This window comes from Psammomys obesus, unplaced genomic scaffold (assembly GCF_907164565.1).
Source record: "Psammomys obesus unplaced genomic scaffold, mPsaObe1.curated_primary_1811, whole genome shotgun sequence".
Taxonomy (NCBI): Eukaryota; Metazoa; Chordata; class Mammalia; order Rodentia; family Muridae; genus Psammomys; species Psammomys obesus.
In genome coordinates, this window is record NW_026596034.1 from 4919163 (window position 1) to 4933525 (window position 14363).

The 14363-nt window shown below is 43.2% G+C and overlaps 1 protein-coding gene across 2 annotated transcripts in view; it reads left to right on the forward strand.

The window, feature by feature from the left end:
- The first annotated feature begins 13932 nt into the window (after nt 1-13932).
- Nucleotides 13933-14363, forward strand: part of Tent4b (terminal nucleotidyltransferase 4B) — a 56782-nt gene continuing 56351 nt past the window's right edge. The window contains exon 1 of one of the 2 annotated variants that reach the window (XM_055621210.1): nt 13933-14090. The gene's annotated coding sequence lies outside the window, so the exon portion shown is untranslated. The remainder of the gene's footprint in view (nt 14091-14363) is intronic. The other variant, XM_055621207.1, reaches the window with a different exon arrangement.

The window sequence follows — 14363 nt, forward strand, 5'->3', positions numbered from 1 at the left end:
GGTAGCCTATGCCCATAACCCTCCTTTGCTGTGATTTGATTGAGCAATGTCCCCCATGGGCTCATGAGTTTGAACACTTAGTCCTCAGTTGGTGATGCTGTTTGGGGGGGCTTTGGAATCTTTAGGAGGTGGAGTCTTGCTGGAGGAAGTGCATCACCAGGGGCAGGCTTTGGGGCTTTATAGCCTGGCCCTCCTTCCTCTTCTCTCTCTCATTGCTTCCTCTGTGTGGAAAGAAAGTGATCAGCCTGCTTCCTGCTCCTGGTTTCATACCATGCCTTCTCTTCTGTTATGGCCTCCAGCCTTCTGGAGCTGTAAGCCAAAATAAACTTTGTTCCTTAAGTCTATTTTGGTCATGGTATTGTACTACAGCAACAGAAAGGTAATAATACACACTTAGGAGACAGAGACAAGAGGATCAGGAGTTCAGAGTCATTCTTGGCTGCATAGCAAGTTAAAGACTGGCCTGAATTACATAAGACTTTGTGTCAAAACTAACCAACTAAAGAAGTGATAAAAGTAAGCTGGGTGTGGTGGCACACACCTGAAAGCCATCCTTTTCTCCAAAGGCAGAAGCAGGCAGGTCTCTGTAAATTTGAGGCCAGCCTAGTCTACATAGCAAGTTCCAGGCCAGGGTTCACAGTAAGATCTTGTATAAAATAATAATAGTGATAATAAATAAGTAATGAGAAAAATATGTACAGTTTTGCTGAGACAATTTAAAGAAATCATAAGTAAATGGAGAAATAAACCATGTTTGTGATTGGATGATAGGTAGCATTTCTCCCCAAATCCATCTATATTGGCTTTTGTTTTTGTGTGTTGCTTTTGTGGGGATCAGACTTAGGACCTCTCACAGGCTAGAGGATCACTACCGGCCTATACTCTAGCCCCTAAATTAATCTATAGTTCCAGCACAATCTCAATTAAAGCCTCAACAGGCTTTTTGTTGAAACTGACAGATTCATTTCAAAATGAATACAAAAAAAAAAAAAAAAAAAAAGGAGAGGACGAGGGTGCATACCTGTAATCCCAGCTCTTGGGAGGTGGAGGCAGGAGGACCAGAAGTTCAAGGTTGGGGTTGCAAGATGTCTCAGTGAGTGAAGGAGTTCTTGCCTGATGGCCTGAATTCCATGCCCAGCACTCACTGGGTGGAAAAGAGAACCAGCTCCTTCAAGCTGCCCTCTGTCTTGCCCATGCCTGTCAGTGTATGCACCCCAGCTCCTGCTAGGTAAATAAATGCACGTAACTTTTAAAGGTTTTTACAAAGAAGTTCAAGGTCATCTTTGGTTACACGATCAGTTTGAGGCCTAGCCATGGCTACAGGAGAATTTATCTCACAGAAAGAAAAGAGGAAATGAAGGAAGAATAAATGACTTTTTGAGTTTTTCAAAAACAGCTTTGAAGTTGTGAGCTGCCATGTGGGTTCTGGGAATTAAACCCCTGGTCCTCTGGAAGAGCTGCCAGTGCTCATAAGCACTGAGTCATCTATCCAGCCCCTCTCTGTTGAGCTCACAGAGATCGCCTGCCTCTGCCTCCCAGTGTGCTGGGATTACAGGTGTACACCACCACGCCTGGCTGATTGATTTTTTGTTGTTGTTGTTTTTTTTAACAATGTCCCATCTCATGACTGCATGTTAGTTTTCTTTGCCCCTGCCTGCAGCCTGCCTGGGATGAAGATCAGAATTGCTGTTGGTATTGAGTAGAAGTAATTGGCCAAGCATGGAGAAGATGAAACAGGTGCTGACACAGACTCAGTAGAGAAAGAAAGGCAAGAAACAGAAAGCTAACAGAAGGTAGAGAATCTCAGGGAAGGTCATGGTTTGCCCTGTACATCACTGAAGGTAGAAATAGCAGAGAAGGTGGGAGATCAGAGCTAGACAGGTCGTCTTGAATAGGGAGGCCCTTGTGGAGACTGACTAGCAACTGTTTATACATTTGCATTTCAGTGAAGTGTTGCAAAGAGAGGTCCCCGGGGATACCTGAAATCTCTATCAGCATGCTCTGGCCCTGGGACCAAAAGAAAAGAGGCAAGTCTAGCACAGTTCTGTTGGCTGTGTGCATGGCCACCTCCACCATCATCTACAAACTTCTATAAAGCCCATGTGTCCTAAATATAAGGAAAGTAATATAGATTACTGGAACAAAACTGAGGCCAGAAATAGACCCATGTTGTATGGTCAATTGATTTTCCACTCTTGTTCGAGCAGAGAAATAACTCTTTTCAATTGTAGTAAAATAACATGTAGGGCTCGTGAGATGACTCAGTGGGGAAAGTGCTTGCCACCAAGGCTGAGGTCCTGCTTTTAATCAGAGACCCACATGGTGGAATCAGAGAACTGACTTCCAGGATTGTCGTCTGACCTCTGAAAATGTATTCATACACACACACACACACACACACACACACACACACACACACACAAATAAATAAATGTAATAGAGAGAAGGTCTATGTATTCAAGGATCAAGAATTTTGTTTAGTTTATTTTTGTTTTGAAGACATGGTCTTATTATATGGCTTAGTTTGATCTCTGACTTGTAATCCTCCTGCCTCAGTCTCCCAAATATAAGGATTGCAGATGTGAATGACCACATCTGTCACTAAAATATTATTATTACTGTTAATATTATTGTGGTACTGAAGTTTAAACCTCAGGCCTTGTGCATGCTAGGAGAGCCTTCTACCACTGGCCTACATTTCTGGCCCCAAATTAACTTTTTGGGGTACTGGGGATTGAACACAGGGCCTCAGAAAGCCCAAGTATATGTTACTACCACTATACTACACTTAAGTCATCAGGCACTTCTTAAGGGCCACCAACATATGTCAGTGATGCCTAGTGCAAACTAAGGGGGAATACAGTGGTTACTAGTGTGGGTCACTTGCTGAAGCCTTGACTCATATGAGCTCCCCGCCATTTTGCCCATTGTGATTTTTGGTGACCATAATTGCAAGGTGCAAAAGCAATCAAGAAAAGCAAGCCACATTTTTCTTCTGTTTTGTTTTTTGTTTTTCTGTTTCTCTGTGTAACAGAGCCCTGGCTGCCCTGGACTCACTTTGTAGACTAGGCTGGCCTCAAACTCATGCTTCACCATGCTCAGCAGCAAGCCACATTTTTTTTTTTTTTCAATTTTTTGAGACAGGGTTTCTCTGTGTGGCCTTTGCAACCCTGGACTCACTTTGTAGACCAGGCTGGCCTCAATCTCACAGAGATCCTCCTGCTTCCGCCATGCTAGGATTACAGGTGTGTGTTACTGTGCCCAGCTTAAGATTTATTTACTTTTTTATTTTATGTGTATTGGTCTTTTGCTTTCATGTATGTCTATGCGGAAAGGGCGCTAGAGAGATAGCTCAGCAATTAAAAGTACTGGCTGCTCTTCCAGAGGACCCGGGTTCAAATCCCAGCACCCACATTGCCGTTCAGAAGTATTTGTAGCAACACCTGCTTCTGTTGAATTCAAATCTCCTAAGTGCTGAAATTATAAGTGTGTGTCGCCATCTCGGACTTTGACGCTGTTTTCGCTTTCTATTTCCTTGAGTTAAAATTGTATAGTATTTTGTTATTTATCTAACAAAAAAAAAATCATGATTTTGTTTTATTTGTTTGTTTAAGACAGAGACTTACCCAAGGCTGGCCTTGAACTCCTGATTCTCCTGTTTCCACTTCTTGAGTAAGAGCATTACAGGCACGCACCAACATATCCAGTTGTCCTCATGTCCTCAAATTTTGTCCAATAAGAGAGAGCTAATTTCCTAATGGAACTATTTGGTCCACTTATCAAGTTCCTCCCCCTTTTAATAGAGAGTGAAAAATTACAAGCAAGTAATTTCCAGTATTTGCTTAAGTGTATTCTTATCCTCTCTAATCTTATGTGGGAATCTTAATTATGAGAACACAGCCATCCAAAATTTTGATGTTTCCAGCAATATTCATGAAAAGAACAAATTCTTTTTGAATTAAGGAGCCACTGACTTCAATTACTTCCATTTGCTAGGAGTGAAAGCAGGAAACAGTCCCTTCTCTCATTTGTAGAAAGCAATTTCTTGAGTTTGTTTAACATAAACACAATTAAAGTTATTTATGTAAAATAGGAAACCCAGTTGTTGTTTTTGGATGAATGTTGTCAAAGTAAAGGAATAACCAATTCATTTTTCAGATTCCCAGAACAGCTCTAGACATGCGGCAGAAATGATTTTCATAATGCCTTCTCAAGGCATCATCTTCGCTTTTCCTTTTTTTCTCTCTCTCAGGAATGTACAAAGATGGATATTAAGTTTAAAGTTATAACAGTCTTTCAAAATATCACATCCTTCACTGAAACAGCTGCAAGCTGGGCATGGTGGTGCATACTTGTAATGCCAGCACTGGGACTGGGTACTGGGGATTTAGCTCAGTGGCAAAGTATCTTGCCTACAAAGCATTAGACCCCACCTGGGTTCAGTCCCCAGCACAAGGTCATCCTCTGCTACTTTGTGAGTTTAAGGCCAGCCTAGGGTGTGTGAGATGTTGTCCCACAAAACTGAAAAGGAAGGAAGGAATAATGCCACATTATACAATCATTTTCATTAAAATTTGTACATTCATGTATAAAATTTTGGATTTGTTTGTTTGGTTGGTTGGTTGGTTGGTTTGGTTTTTTGAGACAAGGTTTCTCTGTGTAGCCCTGGATGCCCTGTAACTCACTTTGTAGACCAGACTGGCCTCGAACTCACAGAGATTCCCCTGCCTCTGCCTCTCTAGTGCTGGGATTAAAGGTATGCACCACCATAGCCCGGCTTAATATATAATTTAATAAACTATTATAAACTTCCCAAAAAGCTGTAAAGCTTTTGTAAAGGAATGAAAAAATTTCACTTCAGGTCTCTCCACTTCACCTTAACTTATAAAATAACACAAGTCTAGAAAAATCTAGAAGACAGCCCTGGCTCTGGCTGTCTTGGATAATTTGTAGATCAGGCTGGCCTTGAACTCACAGAGATCTGACTGCCTTTGCCTCCTGAGAACTGGGGTTAAAGATGTGGTGCCAGCACACCTGACCTTCGTGTCTCTCTCTCTCTCTCTTTTTTTTTTCCTTTTAAATTATTTGTCTATGTATTGTTTATACATGAGTGCTCTGTCTACATGCATGCCTGCAGGCCAGAAGGGGAAACCAGATCCTAGTATAGGTGGTGGTGAGCCACCATGTAGTTGCTAGGAATTGAACTCAGGACTTTTGGAAGAGCAGCCAGTGCTCTTAACCATTAGGAATTGAACTCAGGACTTTTGGAAGAGCAGCCAGTGCTCTTAACCACTGAGCCACATCTCCAGCCCATTGATAATTTTTTTTTGTTTTGTTTTAACATCTTTTGTAAAATGGTGTATTTATTTTATAATATGTCTATAAATGTTTTCCCTGCATGTATGAACTGCACCATGTTCATGTAGTGGTCAGAAGAGGTTGTTGGGCCCCCTGGAATTCAAATTACTGATGGCTGTGAGCCACCATGTGGGTGCCTGGAATTGAACTTTTTTGTTTGTTTGTTTCAAGAGTAACAAGTGCTCTAAACCTCTGAGCCATCTTTCCAGCCTCTAAAATTAATTTTAAAACTATTTTTTATTTATTTTGGGTCCCTGTGTGTGTTTATGTGTATAGGTGCAAGCAAGCCATAGCAGGCATATGGAATTCAGAAGACAACTTGAGAGAAATTAATTTTTTTGTTCTTCCCTGTGGATCCTGGGGATCAAGCTGTAAGTCTTGGCAATAGGTGCCTTTTTCTGCTGAGCCATCTTGGTGGCCCAAAGATACTCAGTTCATGTCACATAGTACCTTCATGGACCTCACCAAGAGATCAGGCTCTCCAAAGGCCAGCAGGAGGCTTAAAGCTGCTTTTTTATTGTCATTTTTTTTTAAACTACTGTTTTCTTTTCTTTTCTTTTTTTTTAGATTCAAAACAAAGTATGCAGAGGAACTATATGAAGGAGACTCAAAAACTTAAATGAAAGAAACAAGGATCTAGAGCAGTGGATCTCAACCTTCCTAATGCTCTGACCCTTTAATACAGTTCCAGGGCTTCTGACACCTTCTCACAGACATAAATGCAGGTAAAACACCAATGAACATACTTATGTTTACACACACACACACACACACACACACACACACACACACACACATACATAGGACTCAAAAGCCAATATAATACTAAAGAAGAACAAAATCAGGGTACTAATAGTAATTAACCTCAACCTTTAATATTTGGTGGGCTGGGGACGGTTACATTGTCAAGTATCTAAGGGGTCATGAATCCAATCAATCCAGAAATATTTACTTAGTTTATTCTTCTTAAGGTCCGTGATTCTCAACCTGTGGGTCCTGACTTCTTTGGGGATGGGTGGAATAGCCCCTTCACAAGGGTCACATATCAGATATCCTGCATATCATATAGTTACATTACAATTAATAAAAATAGCAAAATTACAGTTTTGAAGTAGCAATGAAAATAATTTTATGGTGAGGCATCACTATCACACAAGGAACTGTATCAAAGGGACACAGCATTAAGAAGGTTGAAAACAAACAAACAAAAAAAGAGGGTTGAAAACCAAGCCAAGCACACTGCACTCCTATAATCCCAGCACTCAGGAAGGCAGAAGCAGGTGGATCTCTGTGACTTTGAGGCCAGCCTGGTCTATGAAGTGAATCCAGGACAGCCAAGGATACACAGAGAAACCTTGTCTTAGAAAACCAAAAGAAAAAAAAATCCCAAAAAAAACAAAACAGTTTCTTTGAGAGTGAAACATTCTATCCTGCAAGGAAGTTCTTTAAATGGGAAGGTAATTAATACAAAATAGCTTCAGGAAGTCCCTGAAGTTGAGGAGGTTCACTAGGCTCCCTCCCTGCCACAGTAATTAATAAAAGCTGAGAGTCCATCTCAGATGAAAGGAGACCAAGCTGCAAAAAAAGACTCAGGCAAGCCAAGCTACAAAGAAGACTGAGACCAGACCAGCTGCCTGGAAGAAGCAGAAATCAGCCTAGCTGCCTGGAAGTTCAGACCAAGTTTAGACACTTGGAAAGGACACTGTCCATCCTGCAGACTGTGTAGTGTGCTTCAGGTTTCCCAGATTTTGTGAGCTGTCACCCATGCTGGGATGGGCCTGAGAGATGAAGCTGACTTTAGGCTATTTCTACTCCTGTAAGAACCCCAGTAAAACTCATTGGCTCACCAATTTGGATCTTGGCGGTACCCATACTTTGGTCTGTTGTGCAATCCTTATCTGGGGTGAGTAGATGTGTGCATGCATTGTGTCTCCCCGGGAAAAGTTTTATTATACAACAGCATCCTTTTCTTGTACAGCTTTGTCTAGTCATATTAGCAGCTAACTTACATTTGTTAGGTTTCTGAATTGTTTTTCTCTTGTGTGTTTGCACAATACATTCATATGTATATGTGAGAAGAGAGGCTGGCGGGCAATGTGGGGTTTCCTGTTCTATTGTTATTTGTCTTATTCTTTGAAACCCAGTTTTTACTGAACCTGGAACTTTTCTGGCAGACAGCAAGCCCCAGGGATCCTCCTGGCTGGTTACTCCCTTCATCCTCCCAGGTCAGAGCTTACAGAGGTACGTGGCCACCTCCAGCTTTTTAAGATGGGTTCTGGACATTTGAACTCTTGTCCCCATGCCTGGAGAGCAAGTGCTTTTATTCACTGAACCATCTCCTCAGCTCCATTGTGAACTTTTGGAAGTACCATATAAACCCAGCTTCATGTTTCCTTTTCTTCACCACCCCCCATCTCTTTGAGAAAGTCTCCTCTTACCCAGGCTTGTTTTGAGTGCACTATGCAGCTGAGGACTATGCAGTCTTGAACATCTGGTTCTCCTGGGTGCCAGGATTGAACAGGTTAGTACCAGCTCAGGACCTCCCAAGACCAAGATCTCAGCACAAAGGAGATTTATTTGCCCCAGAAAGATCAAGGGCAGGGAATAAGAGACAAAGACAGGAGACAGAGGACAAGGAAGAAGGGGGAAGAGTACAAAGGAGATGGGACAGGGATATTTGTCTCAGAGAGGGGCAAAGGACTGACTCTGGATAGAGAGGAGACAGCTGTGGCCCATAGGCAAAATGATTGTTTATAAAGGTAAAAGGGGACACCCCACATTAAGATCAGTGTTTAATTTTAATTGGGCATGTTAATTATGTGAGCTGAAAAGGGCTTCTGATTGCTGTACTTCAATACTTGGATGGCTGGACCTTGGTAGTAGTCAGCCTCAAGAGGAAGAAGTGGCCAAATAAGGAATAGACCTTGGGGGTTAGCTTTAGCTTTGCTTAGAGTTTTTAGCAAGGCAGAGGGAAAGAGGGAAATGGGGAAGTCCTGCCAGAGTCATGTTTACCATGCTTGGGCCTGCTAGAGTCCCTTCAAGGATTGCAAGCATGGATCACCATGCTGCTTTATGTGTTGCCAAGCATTGATCCCAGGGCCTCATGCATGCTGTGCAAGCACGCTGTCGCCTGAGCTCCCGCTCCAGCCTTTCATGCTTTTTATTTGTTTGGGTTTTATTGTTGTTTGTTTCTTTGAGACAGTGTTTCTCTATGGCTGTCCTGAAACTCACTTTGTAGACTTGGCTGGCCTCCAACTCACAGAGATCTGCCTGCCTCTGCCTCTTGAGAGTGCTGGGATTACAGGCGTGCACAACCACCACCTGGCTCTTTGTGTTTTGTTTAAATGTAATTGTTTATCAGTGTCCAATGCAGATTTTCTTAAAAAAAAATTTACAGCTAGATCATTTCACAGGCTCAACTTGTGTGTTGTGCCCCCCCCCCCCAAGGGGTCACAGGGTCACCTAAGACCATTGGAAAACACAAATATTCACATAACTATTCATAACAGTGGTCAAATTATAGTTATGAAGTAGCACAACATGAAGAACTGTACTACAGGATCACATTTAGGAAGGTTGAGAACCACTGTTCTAGACGTAGAGTTGTTAGCATTTTTGTATCTAATCAGATTACAACACTAATTCTAAAAATTCTGCAACCAGTTTAGAACAGTAATCTGTGACATCGAATAAAGTGACAAATTAGTTGAGATAATCAGCTTTCAAGGAGGAAAGGTTCACTCTGCCCCATAGTTTCAGAGCGGTCAGCTCTTGGGCAGTTGCTTGTGCGCCTGTCATAAGGCAGTACAGCATGCTGCTGAACAAAATTGCTTGACTCATTGGTAGCCAGGAAACAGACACAAGACAGAGACAAAAGGATCAGCACTTCATGGTCTGAATGTGAAATGTCCCTAACGGGCTTATAGGTGTGAACATTTACTTGGTCCCCTTCTGCTGATGCAGTTTTGGCAGGTTATGGAACCTTTGAGACATGAGACCTAGCTAGTTTAGGTGGGTCACTGGACATGAGCTTTGAGGTTTTTTTTATCCTCTGTTTCTGGCCTGCTTGTTCTCTGCTTCCTGGCTCAGCTGTGACACCACCACTGGCCTCAGATTCCCACTGAGCACGACTGAGCTGCTCCTGCCACCACGCTTTTCTCACCAGCATGTGCTGGCCCTTTTGAAATCAGGAACCTAAATAATTCCTTACCCCCTTAACTTGCTTCACTCATGTGTTTTGTCGAAATGGATATATCCCTTATAGCCCCTTGGAGGGCATGTCCCCAGGAATCCCAACTTCTTCCAAGGAGGCTCTACCTTTGAAGGGTTCTCTACTAATAACAGAGATCACTGTGTATATTCTGTTCCTGTAGGGCCATTTTCAGGACCAAAGTCTGTGTTATGGTTCTCTAGAAAAACAGAATAGGACACACACACACACATATACACACACACTTTTATTGCAGTATAAGGAAATGGTTTATGCTTAGGAAGAAATGCTTAGGAAGACTGGAAAACTCAAAACTCTATGGTCTTCCATCTGCATCTTGGTGGTCCAGGCAAGCTAGTATTGCATCCCTGTGAACTGGAGGGCTAATGGCCTCAGTGCCAGCAGAGAGCAGGGGAAGTCTGGTGTTCCAGCAGGAGTAATCAGGCGTAGAGGGCAAATGTCTTTTTCTGCAGAGGTCTTCAATAGCAGATGAGACTGGGTGAGGTCTATTCGCATTGTGGGGTGGAGTGTCTGCTTTACTCAGTTTCTGATTCTAATGCTTATCTCACTGAGAGAAACACCCTGCCACACTCACATGTAAACTTAACCATCAGAAACATATCCTCACACCAAAGACCCCTGAGCAGCAGTGACTTCACTTTTGTTTCTTGGATAGTAAAAGACCTTTTGACCATCTTCAAAAAGATACAGGCTTTTATGTTGCTTACTTTGAAGAGCCATTGGAAATACTTACGTGTTTGGAATTCTCCTTATTTATGAACGAGAAAAATAACGTGCTGATGGTATGTATTTTGTGCAAAAGGAGGTAAGTATGTAAATGGGGACTAAGTCTCAGATTATTAATTCCTGAAGCAAATGCTTCACAACCTCAACACAGAATATACTAGTTAGTATATAATGTTATTCATAATTTTTATTGACCAGAGAGGAGTAATAATGACATTTATTAATGACAAAACTATCATGCAGCAGTTTGTATGTGTAATTTCCCATTTTATCCAATAACTGAGCAAAGACATTTAAATGTGTGTGATTCTTGGGTATTTTCATTGCTCTACTCAATTTGAACTGTGCGGAACTTTAGTGTTTCACAAGTCCTCCAAGTTAAGACAGTTAACTCAACATTTTCTCCTACTGGAAAAAGCACACTAAAAACAAATAGGATACTGGGGTATGGAGAAAACTGCTTTGGTTTGTAATAGCTGTGTTCTTTTCTCGTCAATATAATGTAGATTGTTTTGAATAATATAGTTTTTTTTAAGATTTATTTATTTATTTTATGTATGAGTGCTCTATCTGCATGTATACCTTTGTGCCAGAAAGGGGCACCAGATCACATTATATAGATGGCTATGACCCACCATGTTGTTGCTGGGAATTGAACTCAGGACCTCTGGAAGAGCAGACAGTACTTTTAACCACTCAGCCATCTCTCTAGCTCGAATAATACAGTCTTTTAAGTAGCTAGAATTCATCTTGTGCCAGTATAGCTATTATAGGCTCGGTGATTTTGTGTGTGTACAGCGTGTTTTACTTTGTATGTATGTGTATGTATGTCACACATGACACTGAACACATTTAGAGGTCAGAGGTGTACTCAGGAAGGTGGGCTTTTTCCTTCTACTATGTGGATCCAGGCAACTTTATTCACTGAACCATCTTGTCAGCTCTACTTCGGTTTTTGAGACAGATATCCTCTTGACTAGGACCTGGAGCTGGCCAAGTAGGCTAGGTTGGCTGAGCTGTGCTGGAATTGCAGGCACAAACTACTTATGCTTGGCTATTTTTGTTATTGTTGTTTCATTTTTGTTGTTGAGACAAGGTTTTTGTTTTTTTGTTTTGTTTTTTTTTGTGTGTGTGTAGCCTTGGCTATCTTGTCACTCTGTAGACCAGGCTGACCTCAAAACTTCGAGATCCACCTGCCTCTGCCTTGAGCGTGCTGAGACTAAAGCTGAGTGCTACCACTGCCCAGCTATTCTTTTTGTTTGTTTTTGAAACAGGGTGTCTCTGTATAGTCCTGGGTGTTCTGGAACTCATTCTGTAGACAAGGCTGGCCTCGAACTCGAGATCCACCTGCCTCTGCCTCTGGAGTGCTGCTATTAAGGGTTTGTGCTACCATGATAGGCTCTAGTCCTGGTTTTTTATGTGGGTGTTGGAGATGGATCACATTTAAGTCTTCATCTTTACATGGGAAGCATTTTACCACACAAACTCTCTCTGGGTTGAATGATTTATTTATTTATTTTTATGTGCATTGGTGTTCTGCTTGCGTGTCTGTGCTAGGGTGCCAGAGCCTCTAGAACTGGAGTGACAAACAGTTTTGAGCTACCATGTAGGTGCTTGGAATTGAACTTGGGTTCTCTGGAAGTGCTCGTAACCACTGAGCCATCTTTCTAGCCATTTTAAAAGAATCTTCCATTTTCCCAATTTAAAGGAATCTTTCAGAATATATATTGTATGAGTCTATGCCAGAAATTCATTATTTAATTAAACTGCCTTATTATGTCGTACACAACGCAGACTGCTGCCTCAGGGTCTTTTAACTTGCTACTCCATCTAATAAATCATTCCTTAGATGGTCATGGCCTAGTCTCTTACTTAAGTCCCTCCTCAAATATCACTACCTCAGAGCAGCCTTCCCTGATTAGCCCATCTAAAAATAGCATCCCTTTAGTCTGCTTACCCGTCCCCACCAGTAGCATTGACTTTGTATGCTTGCCTCAGCCACTGGAATACAAGGCCCATGAAGGCAAGGACCTTATCAACATTGTTCATTGCTGTATCCTCCGAACCTGGCATATAATTTGCCTGTGACATATTTGTTGTATTAATTGAATGAATTGCAATTTGAGCTTGAATATTTACTTCTTTTTGCCTTCTCAAACAGGCAGTAAATCCATAGAAAGCTGCCAAATGCCTTGGTTGATTAACTTTTCTAAGGTCATTTAACTTCGCTCTGCCTGGAGGATAGAATTCTCAGGATCTGCTATCAGCCTGGAGGAGTGGCTAAGTTACAGGCAGGGCTGAGCAGCCAGCATTCTTTACTGCTGCAGGAAATCCATTAAGTATGGCAGCTCAGTCACATTTGAGTTTATAAAATATTTAATTAAAAAAATCTTATGTACATTAGTGTTTTGTTTACATGTATATTTGTGTGAGGGTGTCCCCTGGAACTGGACAATTTGAGTTGCCATGTGGGTGCTGGGAACTGAACCTGGGTTAATTGAACCTGAAGAACAGGCAGTACTCTCAAGCGCTGAGTTCTCTCTCCAGCCCCTATAAAGTACTTTTATATATTATTTCATTTGGTCATTTTAACTATAGTAGTTCTTAACGTTTTCTGAAAGAAAATATAGCTCAAGCGCAAGTAAGGTAAGGTACTACTGTAATCCCAAAACAAAATTTAAATATATAAAAATTTAAAAGCTACCAAGGGTGGTGGCATTTAACATATGACATTTGTGGAAAGGTGCTAAATAACTGAATATCTACTTACATTTTGACTCGTATTGTACAGAGATTTGGGGAAGAATGGAAGCATGTTTAACAATGTCTTCACAGTGAGTATTCATAGGGTTTTTATGTGTGTGTGGATAGGGTCTTAACGTATTCCAAGTTGCTATGTAGCTGAGCATGACCATGGATTTCTCATTCTCCTGCCTGATCTATAAAGTGCTGGGGATCTGGAATCAACAACCTCAGGGCTTCTGGTGTGCTAGGCAAGCACTTACCAACTGAGTTACAATTAGCCCAGCCCGTGGACATTGTATCCTTTTTTAGCAAAAAAACAAAACAAAAACGTTCAGCAATGATTCATTCTGTGACAAACAAGTTTTTAACCTTTTGAAAAATAAGTAAGTAAACAAAAACAACAACAACCACCCCCAAACTTTCCAGGATATTGAGCAGAGAGCCAAAACCCAAGTGTCAGGGACTTGGTTCTGGAATTTGTAGCAAGCTTGAAGCATGTGCACAGTAAATGTTCCACTCTTTTTCTAGACGATTTAAAGTACTGAGAATTGGCCCCCTTTCTGGGTATTTTTCGCGCCACAAGAAAGCTACACAAATGACCACGGAAGACATCCACTAATGGCATTTTAGGCTTAAAAGGCTTCGAGTTTTCTTAGCTAGGAAAGGGGCTTTGAGGCTGTAAGTGCACCTTGGAACGGCCGTGCAGTGTGGTCCCGGATCCACGCAGTGGTGCCAGAACTCGCGACACAGAGGTCGCTGCGGCTGCTCCGGAACCGAGGAGCGCGTGCAGTCGCGTGCAGTCCCGGCCCCTGAGCGGAAGCCCGCCCTTCTAGTGCGCGCGCGCGCGCGCGGCCGAGAGCCCCGGGGCCGCGCCCGGACCGAGGGGCGGAGCGGGCCGTCCGGAGCTGGGTGGGCGGCGCAAGCCAGTCACTTTCCGCGGAGTCGGCAGCCGCCTCGTGTGCCTCGGCGGTGCCTCAGCAGGAGCGGAGCCGAGCGGCGGCGCGCGCGTCCGAGGTGCCCGGAGGCCCAGGTACGTGCGACCCCGGCTAGGCTAGCGCGGGACGGTTGACCGGGCGGTTGCGGCCCCACGGCCTGTAGCCTGCCGCGGCCTCTGTGACGCGCGGTGCGGCCTCGGGGCGCCCGCGGACGGCTGGCATCGGGACGGGGCGGGGCGAGAGCGGCGGCGGGGCGGGGCGGAGCGGAGCGAGGGGCGGAGCCGGCGGAGGCCCCGCCCCGGGGCTGAGCAGCGCGGACGCTACGGAGCAGGCGCGTCCCGCTGCCGCCGCCGCCGCCGCTGCCGCTG